The sequence below is a fragment of the Portunus trituberculatus genome, chromosome 21 (assembly GCF_017591435.1).
Source record: "Portunus trituberculatus isolate SZX2019 chromosome 21, ASM1759143v1, whole genome shotgun sequence".
Lineage (NCBI taxonomy): Eukaryota > Metazoa > Arthropoda > Malacostraca > Decapoda > Portunidae > Portunus > Portunus trituberculatus.
Genome location: NC_059275.1, coordinates 14,594,534 through 14,599,533, shown reverse-complemented (window position 1 = coordinate 14,599,533; position 5,000 = coordinate 14,594,534).

Here is a 5,000-nt window from a genome sequence, read left to right as displayed (position 1 = left end):
GAGAAGAAGAGGAGGAGGGGAGAGAAAAGAAGAGAGACAATGAAAGGGAAGATAGTGGAGGAAAGGTGTATATTTGTATTACGCTGGGTCACTTATGATAATTAGGTTAGGTTAGGTTAGGTTAAGGGTTAAGGGTTAAGGTTAGGGTTAAGTTAGTTAAATGTAAGTAAGTCTTGGTGGGTTAGATTAGGTTAGGTTAGTGTAAGTCTTGCTGGGTTAGGTAAGGTTTATTTTGTGTCATTTTGAGTGGAGCCGTTAGACGTTAGTATAAACCAGTGATATTTTTTCTGTATCATGTTTTATATTATGTTTAGAATTTGTTCTGTTGTCTTAGTTTTGAAAATTAATTGACAATATGATGGTCTATATTTCTATCTATGTATGTGATTATTAGTCTATCTATCTATCTATCTATGTATCTATGCATCTGTCAAGTCAGGGCTGGCGAGGAGAGTGTGGCAGTCAGGAATTCTTGGATGTGTTATGTATACCTGTGATTTTCCTCTTTACATGTACAGTACTTCCCTTCTGCTACCTTGTGTGTTACTTGCCTCATCGGATCTTGGAGTCTTACTAAAAACACGGTTAGCTCTCACCACGACTGTTTTCAAAGGCCACAGATGGTTAGGGGAGTTTCCAAGAGTGTTTCTCCTGTTGATAATGTATAAATATTGTTAATCTGTCATTAGAACTTTAAGAATATCATTAAAAACCTGTGTCATTTCAATCAGAGGCTTTTGAAAGTGGTAGAGGTACGGCGCAGAAGGGTTATAGAGTATGATCCTTGGAGTGGTGGTGGTGGCGGTGGTGGTGGTGGTCACTGGCGGCCTAGCGATGACAAAAGGGCTGCTGACCAAGCCTCCTTTAAAGTCCAGCTGTTGTTCCCTACTCTTATAATCAGCTTGGGTCGATATCTTCATCACCACCACCACCACCATCACCACCACCACCACCACCACCACCACCACCACCACCACCACCACCACCACCATCGTCAAGGTCCATGCTACTACAGAGGCAATCTAAAACAACAACCGCCATCACCGTTATTACCACCTCCATTATCATCTGTGTGTTTCTTTTCTTTTTTTTTTCTCTTGTCATCTTTGTGTTGCCCTTGGCCAAAACCCCTCTTACATAGAAAAGCATAATCGTCATCATCATTATCACCACTACTATAAGGAGGCGGTGGCGTAATGGGTAAGGTGGTGAGCGTGGGATCGGGCAGACGTCCACGCGTAGGTTCGAATCCCCCCACATACCGCATTGAAGCTATGCCATTTGTCGATTGGTTTAAAGTTACCTACATGTCACCATGATAGCCAGGTTCTAGGTGGTTACACCGAAGATGCGCTTGGGTGGTGATATGGGCCCTAATATGGGTACCACCATAAATATAATTGCCTGCCACACTAATGGGTGGAAGCTAAACAACGCTTCCAACATATGCTCTTCAAGTATGCCTACAGGCGCTATAGGACATAACGTAAAAAGAACCACTACCACCACCATCACCAACATCATCATCATCATAATCATCATCATTATCATCATCATCATCATCATCATACAATACCGGACTCTAATCTAGCTTACCCAACCCTATAATACCCTAACCTACCCTGTCCTAACCGAACCGAACCGAACCTATCCTATCCTAACCTAACCTAACCCAACCCAACCCAACCCAACCCAACCCAACCCAACCCTATTGTACCCTAGCCTACTCTGTCCTAACCGAACCGAACCGAACCTATCCTAACCCAACCCAACCCAACCCAACCCTATTGTACCCAGTGGTTCCCAAACTGGGGTCCCCGGACCCCTGGGGTCCTAACCTACTCTGTTCTAACCGAACCGAACCGAACCTATCCTAACCTAACCTAACCTAACCTAACCTAACCCAACCCAACCCAACCCAATCAAACCTAACCTAACCTAACCTAACCTAACCTAACCTCACCTCACCTCACCTCACCTAACCCAACCCATCTTACCCTAGCTTATCCAACCTTAACCTAACCTAACCTATCTTACCCTACCCTACCCTACCCTACCCTAGTCTATTCTAACCTACCTTAACCTAACCAACCCCACCATAGCAACTGTCACCAAGCTCAGACACCAAGCAACCAACCCCATTAAATCCAATGACCAACAAACAAGACCAAGACGTGATCTGCTGACCAATTAACTAAGGCGGTGTTTGGGGCTCGTTTGGGTGTCGCAGGTGCATTGTGGGAACGCTACTGATCCACTTAGAAGGAAACAGGTTTAGTGTAATAGATAAATCCGTTAAGTCTTGGTGCTAGGAGGTCACCAGTCCGGTTTATCGAGTCACTGTGTAGCTCATGCATTGTTAGTGTTTATATTGTTTTTATTTATCGTGACGCTTTGCTCTGGTTTGCCTTCTGTGCTGGAGAGAGAGAGAGAGAGAGAGAGAGAGAGAGAGAGAGAGAGAGAGAGTGAAGATGTAAAGGAAATAAGAAATGAGAAGATAGGTTAGAGAAGAGAAGGCCGACATGGGGGGATGGAATAAAAGAACTACTACTACTACTACTACTACTACTACTACTACTACTACTACTACTACTACTACTACTACTACTACTACTATCACCACCACCACCACCACCACCACCACTACGCTAACGGTGATTAAGGGGGATGATGGTGATGAGGATTTGTATCTCTGTTTACCGAGCGAGCGAGCGGCGAGGCAAAAGTAGGAGGAATGCGGTCGTTTATAATAGTGAAGCTAAATCCCCGGCGATAAATTGTTGTTTGGGTTCATAATGATGACAGGCAGGAAGGTGTGAAGGTGTGAAGGTATGCCGCTGTGGCTTCCTTCAAGGGGCCACTCAAGGCTGTCTGGGAGGCTGTGTCTGGGGTGAAGGCAGTCGTGACCTCAATTCTTTCAGTACCATCAGCTTATTCTTTCACACAGCTGACCTCACCATGGATTAATAAGACAGGGAAGAAGGAAAATGTTTTGTTTTTATTCTCAACACTGTCCAGGATTGTATGTTTTCAATGTTTACCTGTATTCAGTGAGTTTATCTATTGTACACTAACCTAACCTAACCTAACCTAACCTAACCTAACCTATCCAACCCTACCCTACCTTATCTTATCTTACCCTAGCCTATCTTTCCCTATCCTACCTTACCTTGTCCTTCTGAACTTCAAACTACCCTACTCGATCTAACCTTGCCCAACCCTATTCCAACCTACCTTAGCCTTTCCTAACCTAACTTAACCTAACCCCCAAAAATGTAACCTAATCCAACCCAACCCAATCTTACCTAACCCAGCCTTACCTAACCTACCCTAGCTTGACTCCAGTTAGTCATATACGATAGCTATGTATCTATAATGACAACAATGGGTTTTAAACAATATGCATTCTTGTGTAGTGTTCGCTGGTTTGTAAGTCTCTCTCTCTCTCTCTCTCTCTCTCTCTCTCTCTCTCTCTCTCTCTCTCTCTCTCTCTCTCTCTCTCTCTCTCTCTCTCTCTCTCTCTCTCTCTCTCTCTCCACTGCTATTGACAAGTCGGTTAGTGGGGTTTGTCTTGGTGGTGTGGTGATGTAGTAGTGCTGGTGGAGATACGAAGATGATGGTGTGGTGGTAGTGTGGAATTGGTGGTGTGTGGTATTAGTCTTGTAGTGGTGGTGTTGGCAGTGGTGTGGTGTTGTCAATGAGTGCTGGTGATGTCGTTTTTGTGGTAATGTTGTGATGTCAGTTTGTGCTGGTGATGGTAGTGATGGGATGGTTGGTGATGTTCTTCCTGTGGTGTTGGTGTGGTGTTGTCAGTGGTGCTGGTGATGTTTCTCCGGTGTTAATGTGTTGTGTGCCGTGTTAGTGGTATTGGTTCCCTGGTGTTGGCGGTGTAGTGGTGTCAGTGATGGTGGTGCTGTCGTTGCCCTGGTGACAGCACCGTAAATTGGGCACATCAGTAGAAAAAACAAACTGGTGTACTCGCACGCCGGGAGACTGACAGGCCGACGGACAGCTTGGCAGCCTAACAACCTCCGCCCCAATGTTTGCAAGCACCACCACCACCAGTACCACCAGCACTACCACCACCACCATTCACTCACTCGTCCGGATCAACAACTGGAAAAGGGTGACGCTGGAAACCCAATACTGAGGCACAAAATGATGCTGTTCTGATGTTCTTGATGTTCTTTAGTACTCATGTAGCGTAGCAGTTGGTGATGAGATGAAGGGCTTGTATTTTGAGATTTCCCTTCTAACAGCTCTATCATTAAAGACTAGAGATGATTGGATAAGCTCTAATGACGTTTTTTCCATTGATAATGCAAAATCTTTGAGAAATCTCTATAGAACCTTATTGAAAAACTAATAATTGACAGTGAAATCTGAAATAACCCGAGATAGGATGAAATGTTTGAGAATGCTATGAAGTTTTGTTAGTGTGGCGTGGAATAAACGGATGGGTGGCCAACAGAGGCTAGAGAAAGGTTAGATATATTTTGATCCCATGGCAGGAGCACTACCACTGTTACCATCATCCTTCACTGCCTGGGAAGTTTTGCTGGTGTGGCGTGGAATAGACGGGTGTGTGGCTGACAAGGATTAGTGAATGCTGAGGGAAGCTTTTGTCTTGCAGTGTCAGTCGCACCATCGCCATCCACTATTCCTTCCATTTCAAAACCGAGAAAGGGAAATGTATTGTGTTTTAGGATAGACGTATTGGTGGCTAAGAGTGAATAGTGAAGGTTGAGGGAAGGTATTTTCTTCCAGCACCATCACCATTACTGATTCCTTTCGTTATAATGTATCGCCTTAGCGGGACAGACGGCCTGGGTTAGTTAGCTGGTGTGAGTGGGATAGACGAGTGGTTGGCATACAGAAAATGGAGAGGAAAGTTTTTATTTATTCATTCATTCATTTTTTTTTTAGTGGCACAATCACAATCGCCATCAACGTCACCATCAGCCATTCCCTCCATTACAGTGTGTCGTCTTCGCGGAATT